The 20,646-nt window shown below is 42.1% G+C and overlaps 1 non-coding gene across 1 annotated transcript; it reads left to right on the forward strand.

The window, feature by feature from the left end:
- The first annotated feature begins 19,669 nt into the window (after positions 1 to 19,669).
- On the forward strand, positions 19,670 to 19,776 carry LOC118760675 (U6 spliceosomal RNA). Its single transcript, XR_004996915.2, has one exon. It is a non-coding gene; the product is annotated as a U6 spliceosomal RNA (small nuclear RNA).
- Positions 19,777 to 20,646: the final 870 nt, after the last annotated feature.

The following is a 20,646-nucleotide window of genomic DNA, read 5'->3' on the forward strand; positions in this document are numbered from 1 at the left end:
CTTTCCGATAATCCCAAGTCCCAGAGAGCTCTCAGCAGGAGCAAGGAGAAATACTTGCAAAGAGTGCATTCAAAAGAGCTTGGGATTGAGCAGAATCCACACCACTGCTCAATCTGCTCAATATGTTATCATCAGAATTTCTATTTCTTCACTTAAAAATAGGTAGGATGATCTGAGTGGTTGATCAGGAAGATCCTCCAGTTCTGAATTATTGAGATTTTTTGACACGTAGGTACTTCTTTTGTGATAGAACCAGTCGAAGAGCTATAAACTGGAAGTAGCATCAAACTTTGAAAGCTGGAGATACACAATTTATTACATGATAAGTTGTTCATCTAAATTCATCCAATGGGTGCCCACAAAAACCCTGAAATTGTTGCTAGATAAGATACAGACCATTTAGGGAGTCACAAAACAAGAATTTGAACAAAAGATAATTGCTCATGTTCTAAACCACTATGTTCAGATTTTAAAAAAAAAATACATCGATATCCTGGAGAGCAACGGGGTAGGTGGCATGGGACTGGGGATAAGAAGAGGGATAAGGATGCTGATGAGCAGGGGAGATACTGCTTCCTCAGTTAAGGCTCCCATACTACAAAAGCTCATGGCAAGAGATCTGACCAGAGAGCAGCAAAGCCTGGCCTTTCTGAGTGTGTGGAATTAGCTCACATGCTGACAGCAGCCATCTCCAAACACCTGTGGGATTTCTCTGCACAGAGCTGGCCAGCGTGGGGAGGTCCACTGGACCTACAGGGCATTTTTTGCTTCCCAGCACCCACAGGGGCTTCTCTGAGCCAGCCTTCCCAGTGCTGGATGCTGCAGGGCCAGGATGACTGAGGATTCAGGCATGGGGCGCTGCTCTGCATTTCCTTCCTCTAGACTTCCCAGGCCTGACCTCACAGACAAGGAACGTACTGGAAAGAAACGTTTCCTACCCTTCCTGGTTGGCTTAGGTGCCCTAAAGGGGAGGGAGTGGTGTGTGTGTGGCGGGGGGGAATGGACAAGCGAGAGACAGGCTAGAGAACACGCTCTGGTTGCTTGCTTAAAGTTCCCAGTTTAAATGAATCTAGTCAAATCCTATTCAGTGTTTGGAAGCCTCTGTTATTGGTATCTTAAAATCAGTATTTTAGCTCCACCTAACTTTTGCAGCTTTTTTTCCCCTGGTATAGTCTGGCATAAAGTGTCAGTTTGTTCTGTGGGTAGGTAATGGTATGCTTTTAATTAAGGAGGCAGAGACTAAATTAAACCACATCAAGTGGCTAGTGTTTCTTTAATTTCAGATTGTGGGTCCCTTGCCCTGAGCACAAGGAGCTGGGCTAGATCATGATTCCCCTTTCATGGTCATGGCTGAAAAACTGCATCTCGTGACCAGCTTCATAATTGATTAAACACAACTGTGGACTCCCATGATCAGGAAGTGCAATTTTGCTGGTGTCGCTTCAAGTCTAAAATACCTCCAGGGTAATTACAGGCTCAGAGGCAACACAGAAGGCTTTGAAGTAGGGAAAGGAAAGATTAGGGCATCCAGAGGATCTGTGCCTGTTCATTTGTCCTTCATGGCAAAAACCTCTAAAGCCTCTGGGGGAAAGATGCCTCTGTCTGGGAGGGAGGGGACTCCTGGGGTCTAGGAGTCCATGTCTGGCTGCAGATGCGCAGGGGAAGGCTGTATCCCATGTCACAGACAGCATCAGGGGTCATGGGGGTCTCCCATAAGCAAGACTGCCTTTTCCTGTTTGCGCCTAATGAAAGTTTCATGCTGCTCGGGTCCTCTTTGCCTTGGGTTGGGTCTGCCCGGCTGGCTGCCACGTGAGCCGTCCACTCAAGGCGGGGAGAAGTGCACTCTCTCTGACCGGCTGAATTATTTACCTTGATAGCAATTATCAAACTCTACAAACCTCACTCTCCAGGCCTCTTTGTAGTTCATGCAGAGGTTACAAACCTTATTCAGAAACAGAGAGAATGGAGGACTTCTTTCTTTTTAATTTTTAATTAACAAAATTTTTGAAATAAAAATTGTTATTATTGACAATGCATAATGGGAAAGTGAGACTTGCACTGTTAAGAGGCCCAATGAAGGAAATGTTGATGAACTGAATCTGAAGTTCTTGGTAGTCAATGTGGAGACAACTAATGGTTTCAAAGTAGAAAAGTGAAGAGTTATTAAATGCTGTATATTTATTGCACTAATAACCTGGATTGCCAGGGGCTGAGAGATGCAAATGTTGGTCCTTGTCCCATTTAACTATTAGCTGTGAAAACACAAGAGACTCACTGTGGAGAGGTTACCGCATGCACACATTCACCAGTGCCACGGTGATGAACAGTTTGCGGGTTAGGACCATAATTGCTCCAATCCTAGGAAAACCCATTTCAGCAGAGAAATCATAACTTAATTTTTTTGCTGGCACTTGTAGAGAGACAAGAACAGTATTGCTGGCAGCTGCCAGTTTACATAGTCTGGTGCTTTGTGTTTAAAAAAAAAAAAAAAGCTATCATTGCAGTTGCCCAAGTTTCCAGTTCTCCCAGGAGAAGGTAAAATCACCTTAGGTCCTGGCAAACAAGAAAGAGCTCTTCGAAGGCAGGGGTCCCTCTGTGGCAAAGTCGCTGAGATCCCTGGCACCCTCATTGCAAAAGCACTCCAAGAATGAGTCACTTGCCTTGGAGCAAGCCTCACAGACACTAGAGATGCAGTTAGAATGATGAACTCAGAATTCTGGATTTGCTGCTTCCTTTCTGGCTGAAACTGAAAAAGCCATTCATCTCTGTAGGCCATAGTTTTCTCACCTGCAAAGTGCAGATCCTAACACGGACTTTTCAACTATACCAAATGCCTAACAGAGCGATACAACATAGTAGGTGCCTGACAAAGGAGGTTCCCCTAGATTCAGACCATAGCCTGACATTGCACTTATAACGTACTTGTGATTTGAGAAGAAAATCGTCCCGGGGCAGATCTGGACAGCAATAGCAGGAAAAAGAAAGGAAAGTTGGGGAAGTCAGAAAAAGACTTGGGGTTGAAGTCTCATGGTAGATGGCCTCCATTTGACCTCCAGTTGGGGAGGAATCTACTTATGTCCCCAAGTTGCCAGAAGTCAAATAACGGAATTTACATCCCTGAGCCTGCTTATCACTGGTTAAGGCTTCTTCAAGGGAACACAAATTCCAAGGAACTTTTTATGTCTGAGTCTTGGTTAGAAACAGGCTCTGGTAGCCAGAAGACAGTCTTCCAGAAGAAAGGCCATTATGGTTTCTCGATTTTGGAAGCAAATCTATGGGAGGTGTAACAAAAAAATCCAAGGGCATTAGAGGAGGGTACCTACATCATCCCCTGGAGTCTCCCAAGCATTGTAGCTATTGCTACAATTACTATGATTGTGCTGCTTCCCTTGAGGTTATCCTGCAACCTCTCTCCAACATCTTTCAATGGAATGTGGGCCTCCCTCCCTCAATGCAATCCAACTGGAACATAGTGAGCACTCGCTGTGTACTCTCCACAGCGCCTGGTCCAATGGGGAAAGACCACTGGGAATGCCAGCTCCATTCCAGGCCACATGGAAAGGTGTCCCTAAAAAGGAAAAGGGAAATTGTTCCACGAAGTAAGAACTGGTTCTTTGGGATCAACAAAACAAAAGCAAAAAAGCAAAGGAGTTCTTTATTCTGCTGTCATTGGTGAAGAGAAATGAGAAAAAAAAAGAACGTGCCAAGTAGAGTATGTGCTGAATCTAAGATTTGCTGAGGGAATAAATGAAAGTTCCAGACTGAGGTGATCCATAACCACGTTTAGGAAGCAGGACCCTGGAATGGCAAATGTTCCTTATGAAACACCATATCTCCCAGACTCCCCTCCTACAGGTAGATGAAGATACAGGAAGTGCATGATACGCATGATACGCATGATAGCGTAGTGGTTAAGGTCCTCACCTTGCACGCACCAGCCAGGATCCCATATGGGGACCAGTTCTAATTATGGTAGCCCCGCTTCCCATCCAGCTCCCTGCTTGTGGCCTGGGAAAGCAGTTGAGGACGGCCCAAAGTCTTGGGACCCTGTACCCACATGGAAGACCTGGAAGAGGTTCCAGGTTCCTGGCTTCAGATTGGCTCAGCTCTAGCCATTGCAGCCTCTTGGGGAGTGGACCATTGGATGGAAGATCTTCCTCTCTGTCTCTCCGTCTCTCTGTATATCTGCCTTTCCAAAAAAAAGATACAGGAAGAGATTCTTCTATGAGCTTATATATTTTTTAAGATTTTATATATTTATTACAAAGTCAGATATACAGTTACCAACACTCAGAGGAGATTATAATTTCCTAAATTTAAGAACCCTTAGAGGGGACCTATGTTTTATTCATGAGAAAACAAGTCATAAGAAGTTCATCAAGTTAATACAAGCCATGAAAGAACTAATATTAGAACCCTTGTCTCCCTCTTTCTAAAGCAGTGATTTTGTGTTGTTCCCTGTTAAATCTATAAATACAAGACTTGCAAGTGCCTAAGAATGAAATGCTTCAACCCTACAAACCAAATGTCAACAAATTATGACTTGCAAACAAACCCTGTTTATTGCTTATTTTAGTAATAAAGTTTTATTGGAATACAATGGTGCCTTTCCATGATGCTATGCTTATGTTCAAACTGTAAGACCAGACTGGAGTGGTTGTCACAGAGTCTGCACTGCCTACAAATCTAAAAATTCCTATCTGGACATCTACTAAAAAAAGTTTACTGACCCCTTGTCATAGACTATTAGGAGGTCAGCATCCAAAATAACCAGCCTTCAACGTGTGAGGGTGAGCTTTGTAATTGAATCAGCATTGGTGTATGCCTTTTGTTGAGTAACATGGATTGGGAAACAGAAAGAATTGGCTGGATGTTCATATCACACACAAGTGTCTTGACCAATGTCCCAATGTTAGTCATGTCAGAGCAAAGAGGCCTTCACAACACTAGGCCATTCAGCTTGACAAACTTTTTGTCCCATTTAAGCCCATGAAGCATGATGAAATTTTCTAACCAGCCTTTCCCTTATCATTCCAATTCCAACCAGTGGAGCTTCCATTCACTCCTTCATTCTACCTTCTTCCCAGTCCTCTATGCAATATCACACACACAGAAGTGGGCACTGATTCCCTGCCTCAATACTACCAGTATTATCTGTTTTCATTCTTGGAATAATTATCTGTATTTAGCCACCACTGTCTATCAATCTATTTGTTCTAATGAAACAATGACAATACTTGTCCTCTATCTGCTTAGGCTGATTCTTGGACAAACAGGAGTGAACTTCAGCAAGTCCCATTTGCCAGAGTGAAGGGTACACATCCCCAAACATTCAGCCTACACAGAAACAGTTCAATGCCACAGAAGAAAACTTTCAGAAGTGTTATTTCTTTAGTAGATAAAAATAATTCAGAACACTGACAAATGTTTTCATTAGCATGTTATCTTTCAGTTGGCCAGCAGGGTTGGCTCAGAAGCTGCATAAAGTCAAACTATTTGTAGATGCCATTCTGTATGTATTGCTACTGGGAATATTTTATTTCTGCTAATTTGAGATGCCTTCTCTATATGTAAAGGAAGTTATCTTGAGATGCCTGAAAGTCATATATCATTAGCAGAATTAATATTGCAATTATAAATATAATAAACATACATATAATTGGTAACACACTGCATAATAGTTCAATTCTCTAAACTAGAAAAACTTGATAGATAGTGTGAGGTCCACTGGTTATGTGCAGCTAAAACCCAACTCTCAAAGAAAACCCAGTATTCTTCCCTCTAACACCTCTAAAGATAAGCAGCATCACATCGACAGCTGTAAGTGAGTCACAGGTGCTACCTGCTCTCACCCACCCAGCATCCCTCTAACAAGAAAGGACGTGATGGTGAGTAGGAAACTAGCACTCTGAGCTGGATAGGATATGAACATGCCCTGCAATATCAGCTGCAAGGGCTCCTCTGAGACCTGTCTCGGTTGCAGTGAACAAGGGAGCTGGTTCCTCTCAGAAATACTGATAAACTGTGATATGTGCAGTTGCTCTTAGGCTGAGACAAAATTCCAACCTGGAAGTCGTTGATGACTTTAGAATGTCTTTCTCCAGGAGGAATCACTTCTTAAAGGTGTTGGTTACCTAGCTAAGAAGTAGAGGTGGTTGCATGAGTAAATTCGGCAGGTACCCCAAAGTCTCTGCAATGATTAAATGTTTAGATTGTTGAAGTATGTACACACCCATAGATGAGCTGAATAAAGCAAACCTTGAAGATAACAGCAACGACATTTCACTAAGCCCAGCATCACGTACACATGCAGCTGAGGCTCCATCCCATGGGGAGGGCTATCCTGAGAAGCTGAGTCCTTGCTATATGGATGCTGGCACACAAGCAGATCAGAACATTTTTGTCAGGGCTATTTGTCAGACCCTTTAGCAAATCTTTGCAAAGCCACCCTCCCCCATAATCATAATCTTCTTTGGAGAGAGGATTTGACTTATTGATTGAGTCATAAAGTTTCTCAGAACGAAGTCTGGAGAGCAAGGCGAATAACTGAACCACAGACTATCATTCAAATGGTTCAAAAGGAGGTGTGGCCATGAAGAGATGAGTGAATTTTCCTTGGCTGACTCAAGTCTTGGTTCTGGGCATCAGCTGAAGGCCAAGACGTCCACTGTGTCGTGGGCTATGGCAGCCTGTGCATGAATGCATAACAGTGAAACAAACACACTGCCATGTCACTTGCCTGGGAAAAGATCAGTTCCATGACTTTTCAGTGCCACCAGATATATGAGCAGACAAGGATACACAGGCAGAGTATCGAGCTACATAACAAGGTGTGGTGGCCCACATTTGCATAAAGCAATGGCGGTCTACAAAACCATGCCTTTTGTCTAGGTTCAGCAAATGACAGAGAATCAGATTCACACCACCACTTGATTTATCAACAAAGTCTTACTGGAGCAGAGCCAGGCCCATTTGTTTATATATCAACCGGGCTGCTCTTGCCTGCAATGACAGCATTAAGTACTTGCACAGACAACCAACCCATGCCTGCAAAACCAAAAATCTTTACTCTAGAACCTTGCTAAGAAAAAAACAACAACTTTGTAATTCTCTCAGAATTGAAATAGAAAAAAAAATTGAAATAGAAAACATGTGGTAGGCTGTCTTTTCCCCTCAATTTTCCTCAGTAACATTTGACTTTTATCTGTATAAAAGGTGACAACAGAATTTGGCTGATTTTGCACTCATCTCCCAGGGATGTGGTAATAACCACAAACTTGGTAGCTGACAACCTATCTCGATTCTAGAAGCTACAGTGAGAAACCAAAGTGTTGGCAGGACCGTACTGTCTCAGAAGTTTCTGGAGGGGATGGAAAGGGAGGAGGGGAACCCTTGCTTGAGCATCTGATGGTTTCCAGCAATCCCTGGCGTTGACTGGTGTATAGACTCGTCATTCAAATGTCTACCTCTATATTCTCATGACCCTATCCTGTGTGACTCTGTGTCCAAATATTCCTCATCTTAAAAGAACACCAGCGGCTCTCATTCTGTTTGATCTCATCTTAATCTGATTACAACCACAAAGACCCTATTTCCAATTAAGATCCTATTCATAGTCCTACATGGACTTGACTCTGGAGCAGGAGGCCACTATTTGACTTGAAACAACTTGATATTTGGTATAACTTCAGTGCTATTTCTTTGCCCTTCAAGGTACGTTCCAACCAATATCCAAGCCAACTGACACCTTTTCCTTCTGTAATAGTCCTGAAGACTTTGCAGCTATGTCTTCATAAGTCCTACCCCTTATAAACATCTTTTCCCTTAACTATTCAATGTCATCTCTCCATTTCCTTTGGAAAAATCAACATCAGGCTGGCTCCTCCAATTAGTCTTGTGGGCAAGACATAAAACTGTGTCTATGGCTAATGAGGACTCAATCGCTATCTAGCAAAGAGCAACAAAGCTGTAACAGTTCTCCTCTGTTCTCTCTCACCTCTGTGATTCTAACACCATAATTATTTATTTATTTTGCAATTCTAAATAATACTTGCCTTTGTATGGTACAAGAAAGAAGTGATATAAATGTTCCAAGAAATCCCAACCTACCAGCAGACTATATCAACAATGGCAGTTTCCAGATAAAACACAGGACTCCGAATTAGGGTTGAATTCAGATAAATGATGAGTAATTATGCAGTAAGTGTGTTCCATGCAATATTGGGGACATTTTTTGCATTAAAAGTTATTCATTGGATATATGGAATTAAATATTACCTGAAAATCATATTTTTGTTTTTTAAAAGATTTATTTTTTATTTTTATTGGAAAGTCAGATATGCAGAGAGAAGAGACCGAGAGAAAGATCTTCCATCTGCTAACTTACTCATCAAACAGCCCTCAATGGCTGGAGCTGTGCATATCTGAAGCCAGGAGCCAGGAGCTTCTTCCGGGCCTCCCACATGCGTGCAGGGTCCCAAGGCATTGGGCTGTCCTTGACTGCTTTCTCAGGCCACAAACAGGGAGCTGAGTAGGAAGCAGGGCTGCCAGGATTAGAACTGGTCCCCATATGGGATCCTGGTATGTGCAAAACAAGCACTTTAGCCATTAGGCTACTGTACCAGGCCCAGAATCATGCTTTTTACATGCAAAATTGAACAACCTTAATAATGGTACAATGGCTATGTAGAGGTACAAAAGACGTCATTAACTGTACTACACTAATTTATCTACTATCCTATACTCAGAAACTCCAGGAAGTGGTTTTTTGGACCAGTTTCTTACAAATAACATTTTTTAAATTTGTTTTCTCTTGTTTCTGAGAAGAATTCTCTAAGAATTCTGGTATAAAGTCTGAACATGTCAATGACACTAGCTAGCATCACACTGCCAACATACAATAGCCATGCAGCTTTGAGGAAGTTATTTAATCTGTCCCTCTAAACCTCATTCTTCTCATCTAGAAGGGGGATAATCATTATACTTTGCATGTAGCATTTACTCACTATATTTTCATTACTCGTGATTATTGGCACCTATTGAGACTTATTGTATGACTTTGGGGAGCGTATTTGTCTGAGACTACAATCACAAGAGTCAGTTGTACACTTTGCTATGCTCTCCAGCTAAAATTATACCATTTTTCCTGGCTTCTCACCAGGCTAACTTTAAATGTGTACCCTGGAGGCCAGTATCTTGAAGTAGTGGATTAGGTTACTAAGTGCAATGCTGACATCCTATATGGGCATGGGTTCAAGACCTTGGTGCTTCACTTCCTATCCAACCCCTGTTAATGTGCCAAGGAAAGCAGCAAAATGTAGCCTGAGTGTTTGAGCCCCTGCACCCAAAGTGGGAAACCTAGAGGACGCTCCAGTCTCCTGGATTTAGTCTGGCTCACTCGCTCGCTCTCTCTCTCTCTCTCTCTCTCTCTCTCTCTCTCTCTCTCTCTCTCCTACCCCTCCCTCTCTTCCCCTTCTTCTCTTTCTCCCTCCCTCCCTCTCCCCTTCTCTAGGACTTTGTCTTTCAAATGGATAACAGGTATATATTTTTTCCCCAAGGAATCATTTTGTTTTCTATTGGAAAGAGAGAAAAAGATCTTCCACCTACTGGTTCACTCTCCAGGAAACTGCAACAGCCGGAGCTGAGCCAACCTGAAGCTAGGAGCCAGGGGCTTCTTGCAGCACTCCCACAGAGGTATAAGGTCCCAAGGACTTAGGCTATCTATTACTGTTCTCCCAGGAAACAAGCAGGGAGCTGGATGGGAAGTGGAGTAACAGCGATATGAACCAGCACCCATATGGGATCCCAGCAGATGCAAGGCAAGAATTTAGTCACTCACCTATTGTGTGGACCCCAGATATACTTCAACAAGGAATTTGTGCATAATATATAGAATTCATTTCATACATTATGTGATTATCACAGGAATAGCACATTTCCATTACATCACAGTTTTGTAGCTTAATATTTGGCCTTGTGTTTTGGAACACCAAAAACCTACAAAACTACAGAGAAGCCAGGGCCTGCATGGCCCTCTGATGATGGAACTTAATCCAGGCTCTAGGGGAAGATGAGTGGCTTGCTCCAGCCTCCAGATTCTAGCCAGTGAGCAAACAAGTATCACACAGAGGGATACCAGGTGAGATTTCAGGAAGAACAGACAGAACCAGAACCCCAACCCAGTGTCTCAGCCATGAACAGTGTCTTCCCAGAGTGCCCTACAATCATTTTATGATTGTTCTGTGATGGGAAAAATGTTGGGGAGCACCATTCCAGTCTCTCTGGAGGAAGCTCACAGCTTTGCCACTTTAAGCCAATTAAACCCACCTTGAGGAGGACAATCCCGGAGCTCTGAGATGGATCAATGACAAGTTTGGCATTTACACGCAAGTATAGGTTCCCTTTTAGGAACAGAGCCTTTAATAAGGAATTATTAGGAAGAGTAAAGCAAAAGAAAACAAAACTACGCTGGATCAAACTCCTGTGTAGTGTTTCTCTTCCACCTTCCTCACTACGTTTTCTGTTTAAGTTCCCAAGTACTATGAGTGCGACTGGAGCTTTCAACCTGTCCTGACCCCACACTGAAGATGAGAGGAAAAGAGGCACAGTACGAAGACCTGGCCTGTCTCTGCTCTGTCCCAGTACACTAGGCTTGTTGCTCTAACAAGCACGGGAGAGCCAGAAGCCACATAGCACAGGCCAGGAGCTGTGTGGGCAATGTGGGTGGTACGTGTTTACTGTCTCTGGGGCTCTAATCTCCTGAACAACGGGCAATGAGTAGGCATGCCAAAAGCATGCTGTCAGTGACTGGGGAAAGCACAGGGTTAGGATTTGAGCCATCCTTGGGATGAAACCCAACAGCAAAGCTGGCTTTGTAGGATGGGCATGTCATTGAAATTCCTTGAGTCTCCTTTTTCTTATCCACAAAGTGGAAATAATAACACCTTCACTGGGATGTTGGGGGGAGGGAGTGGTTTAAGAAGTCAGAATAACAAAGGAAAGGCTGGCATCATCCAGCCTGATACCCAGAAGAACTTCAGAAGGCATCCTGCCAGGTACCACCCCTTCTTCCCCCCTCTCCTCACAGCATTCTATGCACCTGCAATGTCTAGAGGTCCACAGCCCTTAGGGCTTCACCCTCTATCTGGTTTTGTGTGTGCTCACCACCACAGCTAACTGCCTCACCCCAGCCTGGGTCTTCCACATGTCTGATGACACCCTCACCATACCACAACAGTCTTTCGGTTATTAGCACTCAAAATCTTTCAACAGTTTTTAAAAATAAAATTTCCCATTTCTAAAAAATTAGTTTAGGAGGGCCTAGAGCAATGGCTCAATAGCTAAATCTTCACCTTGCAAGCACCGACATCCCATATGGGTGCCAGTTCATGTCCCAGCTGTTCTGCTTCCCATCCAGCTCCCTACTTGTGGCCTAGGAAATCAGTAGAGGATGGCCTAAAGTCTTGGGACCCTGCACCCACATGGGAGATCCAGAGAAAGCTCCTGCTTCCTGCCTCTTGGCTTCAGATTGGTTCAGCTGTGGCCACTGCGGTGATTTGGGAAGTGAACCAGCAAATGGAAGATCTTTCTCTATGTTGCTCCTCATCTCTGTAAAGCTCTTTCCAATATAAATAAATAAATCTTCAAAAACAACAGGGGCCTGTGTGGTAGCATAATATGCTAATCTTCCACCCACAGCGCTGACATTTCATAGGTCTGCTTGTTTGCATTCTGGCTGTTCCACTTCCCTTCCTGCTCCCTGCTTGTGGCATGGGAAGGCATCAGAATATGGCTCAAATCCTTGGGACTGTGCACTCATGTGGTAGACCCAGACAATGCTCCTGGCTCCTTGCTTCGGATTGGCTCGGCAGTGGTGTTGCGACCATTTGAGGAATGAACCAGCAGAAAGAAGATCTCTCTCTCTCTCTCTCTCTCTCTCTCTTTCATGTTAATTAAATATTAAATAAATATTTTACACAAAATAAGATACTTCTGGATGAGTCTTCATTCTCTTCTAATGCTTTCCTGTTCCTAGGTTTAAGTCTCTCTGTAGTCACACACACACCCCATTTCCCTTGGCCACAGGCCTGAGGAGGCCTTTCCTCCCCCAAACCAACCTATGGCTTCCCAAGTACCTGGGTTCACTAGCCAATCATCTCCTTGGTTCTGCCCAAGCAAATCTTTCTGCTAGGATCACTGCTATACCAACACTCCAGTTCTGCTAAAATAGAGATGACCACTGTACTTGACGACTTTCTTCAGCTTCGTCTGGCAACAGCCCGCCCCTTGAAAAAAATGCCTTCCTCAACCATTTGTGTTGATATGTCTCCTTTTCTGAACTTCTAGAGTAATTAACATTCTCCACCTTGAATGATTATAATAATAACAATTTCAACCTCTTATGTAGCCCACATACACCCACTGTCTCCTCTAATATTTACATCTAAATGATTGCCTCACTAAATAATGATCTCTTCAAAGACAGAGGTTTTAATTCACTATGTTCCCGAGGGCATCTGACCCAATGCTTTGCAGATAGACTCATATACAATAAAAAGTTGATGGAGATATGAATGAATGAGTGAATGAAGGCATGAATGGGTCTCAAGAGAGAAACTGTGTGGGAATTACATGCTGTTGAGAAGCAAGACTGATGAATTCAAATTCGTTTCACTCTGTTTATATGAACTGACTTGATAATTGTAACGCTATATGCTTGTATAAGGAGACTTTGAAAAATTTATGGATAATGGAATTCACATATGTACAATTATAATAATAGTCTTACTAAAGAGATAACATGCATCTTCCACAAAGTTTTTGAGCCCCTTTGCATTTCGTTTTGCACAGTATGGGCAGATTAAGTTCCTTGCTGGTGTGATTCATAATGGGTTCCAGAAATGTCCCTGTCCTTAAGGAGACCTCACCTTGCAGAGAGGCTCAAGGTATGATCACAAACGCACACTGATTAAGCAGCCATGTATGAAAGATCTGAGAAAGAGACATAAACAAGCATCCTGGAAGTTTAAAAGAGGTGCAAATAATCTAGTTATGAAAGCTACATCAGCCAGATTGGGTCTGAGTTAACACACGCTAATGGGATTTGCAGATCAGTGAGTCTGAGCCAGAGAACTTCATCAAAGTGATGAAAATGGGAACAAAGCATTCATTCCAATACCCTAGTCTTTGTCGTGGGTGCCACAGTTAGAGATGACCAGGTCATGAACTACTAGGATAAGAGGGCTTTTTGCTATGATTCAGTGGCTGCAGGACTTGTTTTCTAATCTGTATAACAGGAATAAAATTAGCTCCTCTGGAACAGTTAACAAGAAAAGCAAATGAAATGAGACTTACATACAGTCTTTTGTTGTCTTGGGAATACCACTTGCATCCAAAATAGTAGCTGGCATATTTACTATTACCACATTCCTCAATTCTAAGGGTCTACGGATTGGTGGTATTTGATTTAAAAGCAGTTTTTTAGATATAAAAAGACAGAAAATATGTTAAATTCACACATGTACTGTAAGAAGGATACTGACTACAGATATTTCAAATTACTAAGAAAAAAAATATTTCTAGGCCTGAGGAAATATGAAGCAACAGAATTATAAGAAAAAAAATTTGTTTTAGAACAGAAACCAAAATTTTAGCAGTTTTTTTTAGTAATAAATATTTTCCATAAACTTCTTGAACACCTCACAGATGGTAGAGGGTAGATGGTATACATCAGGAATTAGCTGATTGTGCTTAATCTTCTTAGATTTAAACACCCCCACCAAGTCCTGTGAGTTGGAAACCTTGGGATATTGTTCTTCCAAGAAAGGTTCTATAGCACAGACCTCAGAGGACAGAGTGAGACCCTCAAGGGCACACACTAGTGAATTCCAGACACAGAAATTCAGGAACAAATCAACCTTCACAGTAAATTTGCTCATTGTCTGAGCAGAATCATGGTCTTTTAAAAATAAAACTGTGAGTGGGAGTTCTTGCGTTCTGGAATAGACTCTCCTTTTTTTCTTCCCTTCATCCTATGTTCCTTGCGTATATGCTATAATGTGATATTCAGTATTGTCAAACCTTCTGGAGCAATAAGCGTTTTTCAGTCAATCTCAATATACATTATCAAAATTAAGTGTTTTCTTTGCAGATGACAATTATGTATTGTATGGTTACATGCTCATGAGTCTGTGACACCTTACTGCTAGACTTGGGTTATTGACTTTGAACAGTATGTTACCTTATTATATTTGGTGTCGCATTACACCTGGTTTGCAACATTTGTCCTGTGGTCCCACTCAGGCTGCAATTAGTTTCTCAGTAACTGCCAAGCAGCACTGGGGGGGGGGGGTGATGAGGGCTGCAGAGTGGGGAAGAGTGTATGAAAGGTAACTTGGAACTGATTTTCTTTAGTTTTTTTAAACTGTCACGTCACTATTAAATACCTCAGCAAAATAACTCTAACCATTGACAAAAAATACAAGTTGCCAGCTCATCAGTAAGACTGAATCATAACAGAATGGCAAATCCAGCTGAGAGCGCCAACATTCCAAAGGTCTTTGGATACAGCCCCAAGATCACCAAAGAGCAGGTTGTATGGCAGGGAGAGAGCAAAGGGACAGAATATAAGACATTCCTGTATTCATTTCTATAAAAACAAGCTCTATGCAGTTTCAACTCATAAACATGCTAACAAGAGCTAGAGATAGCCTGTTACTTTGTCATATATTTTTATAGGCCTTTTTGAATGGTTTCAGATTTGACATAGTAACTGCCTGTTACTAGAAATAAACTGGAAGTCAATTCCATGCCGCCATAATTCACTGCCCAGGGTTGCTCAAAAAGATTTAGTGATGCCCATGATGGACAGTAAGCTTCTACAGGTTTTTGTTTTCAGTCAGTATTTTCCTTGCACCTCCAGTTTGCTGACCTCCAAAGATCCTGAAAGCAGAGGACCTTCCCCCAGGTGTCACTGTTGCCACCAACTCAGGTAAACAGTTACCGTGACAAGAAAGCAAGTGAGATATTCTCTCCTAATCTCTGTGGGCATGTCTGCCTCCCTCTTTATTTCTAGAGGTTGACAATCCTTGCTCCCATAGAGTGACCTGCTTCCAAAAGGATAAATTAAACCAAGGTCACACAGAGCACCCAGCAGGAATGAGGTGCCTGGAAAGTAGCAATACCTCATCTCCTTGGCTGGCATTTTCTTTTGGCTCAAGACTTTGGCTGCATCTCCACCGTGTCATGCACCCAGATGGAAAGTGAAAAACCCATTCAGCCATCTGGCTGTTTCTGCCATGCATCTGGAGCCATCTGGGAGAAGCACTGAATTTTTTCTCTTTCTTGTTCGGTGTGGTGTACATAGAGTTCTCTACTAGGGGAGTGCCTGATATTCCCCACTCTGCCTGAAAAGCTAAGATAAAACTTTTTTTAAAAAAAAAGTACAGTATAACAAAGTCTAACATGCCATTTCTGGAAAGTAAAGTGAAACTTTGTAAACTGCAGTGTAATGTCAACTGCAGAAGAATAATAAAGGATAAGACCATTGTTTATTAAACAAAGCAAACACAAGAACTGAATCAAGTGATTATTTGTCAACTTAGGTTATCCCAGACAACTAACACAATACTCTCAAGGGCACATTGTTACAGTTCTTTCCCAGGGTTGGACATTAGTCTAAACGACATCTCAAATGGACTCTTGTGCCTGGAATTATGGCGGAACTAAAAAATGTATGATTTCTAAGCCCTAATTAGTATCTTCTCCAAGGAGCTCTGTTTCTCAGAGATCATTTTAAACCAAGTAATAAATTTATGAAAGGATTCCCAAGAATCAAGTTCAACTTAACAGAATTTTCATACAAAGTTTAGAAGCTCAACATATTTGGTAACATTGGCATCTTAATAATATTGAGTAAAGGGGTGGGATTGGGGGAGTCTAAATGATGGGAAAATGTAAATAGTGATTTGCAAATGAGGGTTTCCCTGGTTTTGCAATTAAACATCTTGGAATTCTGGGGTACTTTCTCTTCCCTTAGCTCATTGTTGAAGCTTATCTCTGGTAGGGGTTGGCAGCTTTCCCTGAGTGTCAGTCTCTGCAGATAGCAATGTTCAACTCACTTTCTGGTTTTTGTTTTACATACTACTTAGAAAAATGCACAAAAAAATGGTTAAATGACAGGAAGAGGTATGAAAAGAAAAAACATGATGAAAACATTCAGCTGAAGGAAGGAGAGACAAGGTTTGGTCAGGCCAGTGTAACAGGACACTCAAGGACTTGGGCCCAACCTTGGTACTGAAGGTGACTTCACACTAGTCATTGAAAAGATGGAGGGTATTTAAGGCCCAGAGGAGAACAGAAAAAAATAAATTTACAAAAAAAGAAGAAGAAGAAGAAGAAGAAGGAGGAGGCCTTAGAGGACAAAATCTTCTATCCCAGCATTATGAACCGGACTCCCCCCACCCCCATACACAATGCAATGGTATGCTCACATTTTATGAATCAGACCCTTAGTTTTAATTGCTTCTCTTACTATAGGCCAATTAAGGATGGGTCTGGAGGGCAGGGATCATTCCCACAGCCTGTGAGGTTCTGAGGGGTGGGGCCTGCCTAGCCTGGGGCACCCATTAAACACTTGCATTTAAAAAAAAAGTGTACCATTAAACACCTCTGATAAGAATGCTTACTTTATAAGGGCTGAAAGCAAAAACTGGAGACTCAAGTTTCCCTTTGGCCCCATCTCTTGCTTTCAAATAAAATCAATTACAATGTTTTCCCTGTCTGAGCCACAGAAAGCTAAACACCAATATATCTAGACCCACTACTCTGTCTTGAGAAACTGCCAATAGGTGTGTGAGTCCTCTGAGACCTCCCCTCTTTTTATCTCTAATTGATCCCCTGCACTTTTATGCAACACCAAGGTTAGAGGGTAAGAGTTAGAAAAATAGTATATGTAATACCAACTGCTTACAATACATATCTTAATGGACTCCTGGTTTCCACAAAGCAACTGCAATATGGAAAATTACTGAAGTAAGTAGAAAAACTTAAAGGAAAAAACAACAAAATCTGGCATCTTGCTGCACATTGTATTTTGCACACCTTGACATACACATAGTGTTTTTCCTGTATTGTTTCCACACAAGAAAATTCAAAATTGTAGATTTTATACAAATAATATGTTTCACCAGTTCTCGAACTTTTAGATCTGATCACCAGTTTAGTGGGGCAATCATCTACACCCCTCATTGCAGGGCTGAACATGTCTAAATGTTAATTTTGAGAAGCCAGTAGGGTGCGGTGAGAGGGTCAAGCTAAACAACACATGCACCCAGCAATACCAAATAGCATTTCTCGCTTACAGGTCACTGGTTCAAATCCTGCTGCAGTCAGCAGGACCCTAAAGCCATGAACATTTACTTGCTCAGGGACCTGGTGAATTGAGTTGCTGTGGGAAGTCTGGCTATAGTCCCAGCTGGACATCTAATCAGGACAAACAGATTGTTCTTAATTCACCTGTGTTGCTCCCAGCTTCCTCCCCTTCCCCAACTCTGCCCTAGTGATGGAGGCTTGCCCATGATTCCCCAAGTGATGCAAGGTGAAAATCTTTTATAGAAATGTAGACTTGCATACTCGGTGCATTTGTATGTATGTTGTGCGTGTGCACATGTGCATGCAACAGGAAGAGAGACAGAAGCACAATTCACACTATACATTCAGGATGCACTCGACCACGACGGAGCCCAGTTTCCAGCACAGTCTCTGCAGTTCAGTCACCTTCCCTCTGTATGCATCTGGCACCTTTCACTCACACCACATTTGTCTGTTATTTTTTTTTTCTTCTCCTAATATACACCTCCACACAACTCTGTAGATAACCAACTAACTGAACAATATAAAACAATTTTAATTTCCCAGTTTATGGAAGACATTACACTGAAGCTTCCTCATTTTCCTAATGAAGGAAGGAATCCTCAAGATAAAAGTGAAGTGATTTATTAGATTTTGTTCTTGTGCCACTGAAATATAATAGTAAACCAGCTTGGCAGTTACTGCAGGGACCCAGCATGTGCTCATTAACTCTTTGCCAGGTACAAAGGTGTCCGAACAGCTCTGTTGTAATTCCGTGATCCGGCCCATAATCCAGGGCTAAACAATAATTAGTATTGACTTGTTAAACAGTAGTTGAAGGCTTCTTTAAAGCGCTTCAAACAGGCTTTAAGTTCCATAGACAGAATCAAAGGAACAGAGGCATGGTTGGGAGAAAGGAAAAAGCATTTGTGATGGTTTTGAATGGTGAAGAAAGCAAGCCTCTCCAGCCTGGTAGCGTTGTGGTCATATAGGCACTCTTTCCATCACTTCACTCCACCCCAGGTCTGAGTGTTGTCTGAGGAAGTCTTTTCCTGCCCGACCAGTTACCCCCACTCCATGTTCCCTTTCACCTTGTTAGACTGACCAAATTTTGCACAATTTTCTCCCTTCTAATATACTTTATATTCTTTCCTTCTAATAACTCCCTTCACTTTTTGTGTGAGGCTCATTTAAACTCTGTAATGAATTGGGTCAGCACAGTAACACAACAGGTTAATCCTCCACCTGTTGGAGCTGGCATCCCATACGGGCACCAGTACATGTCCTGGCTACTCCACTTCCCATACAGCTCCTTGCTTATGGCCTGGGAAAGCAGCAGATGATGACCCAAGTCCTTGGGCAGCCTTGCACCCACATGGGAATGATCTGGAAGAAGCTCTTGGCTCCTAGCTTCAGATCAGCCCTGCTCTGGTTATTGCAACCATTTGAAGAGTGAACTAACAGACAACATCTCTCTGTCTCTTGTGACCCAGCCCCTACTCCCATAACTCTGATTTTCCAAGGGAAATAAATAAATCTTTAAAAAAAATCAGCAATGAATTAAGATCCCTGGCACTGCAAATGTTTCAGGATTCAGTTATTATCCAGTTGCACATTTAGAGAAGTAACTGTGGATACTTGAACACTTTTGCAGGAGGGCTGTCTGGGTAGAGGAAACAATGGGGTAGCACATGCAGGGGTGCTTTACTAAAGAGAGATGCCAGGCAGGCTGCATATGTGCCTAGGATAATACCCCTACCTGTCTGTGTGATCTCTTTCTGGTACGACACTAAAAAAAGGAAGAGAAGCACTGGAAATGAGAGGTGTTAACAATTTAGAGCCTTATGACATTTTCAGTGGCTTCATTCACTCTGTTCCATGAGTAGAGTTAGGGTTTCAGGACACAGATGCTTGAATGGTTAGGTCTTTGTAGCAAAGAAATAAAAGTATATCCTCTTTCTCAAACAGATTGCAGAGTCTAAGATTTGTAATATGAGCTAAATCACATGGGGACCACTGAATTATCCACCAATCTAGCCTTCATCCATTCATTCATCCACCCATCATCTATGTCCCAAATTAATCAAGTATTTTAAGTACCTTTAAATAGGTCTTGTTGTAAAACAAGATACAATCTGTGCCTTCGAGAAGCCGTAAAACACGATTGTGGAAAAGAATCCATGAATCAGAAAATCAGAGTGCCGTCTGAGACAGAATACATGGTAAAGAGGGCTAAGATATCAGGTGGTGGGTGCTTCTGGAAGGTGTGGGCTTGTGCTAGGCATGGGGAATGAATACAGTTTTCAAAAAGAAAGGGGGGATGCTCGCTTCGGCAGCACATATACTAAAATTGGAACGATACAGAGAAGATTAGCATGGCCCCTGCGCAAGGATGACACGCAAATTTGTGAAACGTTCCATATTTTTTTGTCCACCCTGCCTGCCATTTGCCCATATCTTTCCTGCTTGATGAGGGAGTGGGTCAGTGAGTAGTAACTTTTTCCACTGTGTAGTCATAATTTTCTTACCTTGTACTTTATTAAAGGTGATCTGTTGTATATTAGTAACAAAAAAAAAGGGGGGGCGGGGGAAGAGGAATCACTCTGAGAAGATGTAGCACTCTTGGGAGCCAGAATCATCTCCCTGTCGCTTCAGAGCCCAGCAATAAAGCATGTGACTAGCACAGTCTAAATTATGTTCCCTCTCTTATCTGCTTCTTCACCAAAACAGTGCATGTGGTGGTGAAAGAAATACTTCACATAACACAAGATGATTGGAAACATATACCTGGCTATTGTAGTAATTTGAGAGAAAAGTGACAGAGGCTATTTTGGGAAGTTAAGGGCATTGGATAGATGACAGCAAGCTATAAGATGAAAATTAAACAGGTTGCACAATGGAATGGTTGTAGGAGAGGAGGAAGAAGAAAATGAAAGACTGCTAGCAAGTTTCTCAAATGATTGGCAAGCACAGTGGTGCTATTCATGGAGAAGCTGAATAAGGAAGAGAGAGAAGGTTAGGAGATTCTAGAAATGATCTATCTGTTATGTATTTAACACATTTCAGGGATTTTTAAAATACAAACAATGGAAATATTCATGATACAGCTGAATATAGGCATCAACTCTCAGGGTCAGAGGTAGACTAGCAACATAGAATTATGAGTCAGCAGTATAAATTTGGGGGATCAAGTGATCCCACCAAAGAGAAGTTACAAACAAGTACAAAACATGAGCTAACCCATTGAATGGGCAGGAAAGAGAAGAATTACCACTTATTAGGACTCTTTATATGTAG

Source organism: Ochotona princeps, chromosome 8 (genome assembly GCF_030435755.1).
Source record: "Ochotona princeps isolate mOchPri1 chromosome 8, mOchPri1.hap1, whole genome shotgun sequence".
NCBI lineage: Eukaryota > Metazoa > Chordata > Mammalia > Lagomorpha > Ochotonidae > Ochotona > Ochotona princeps.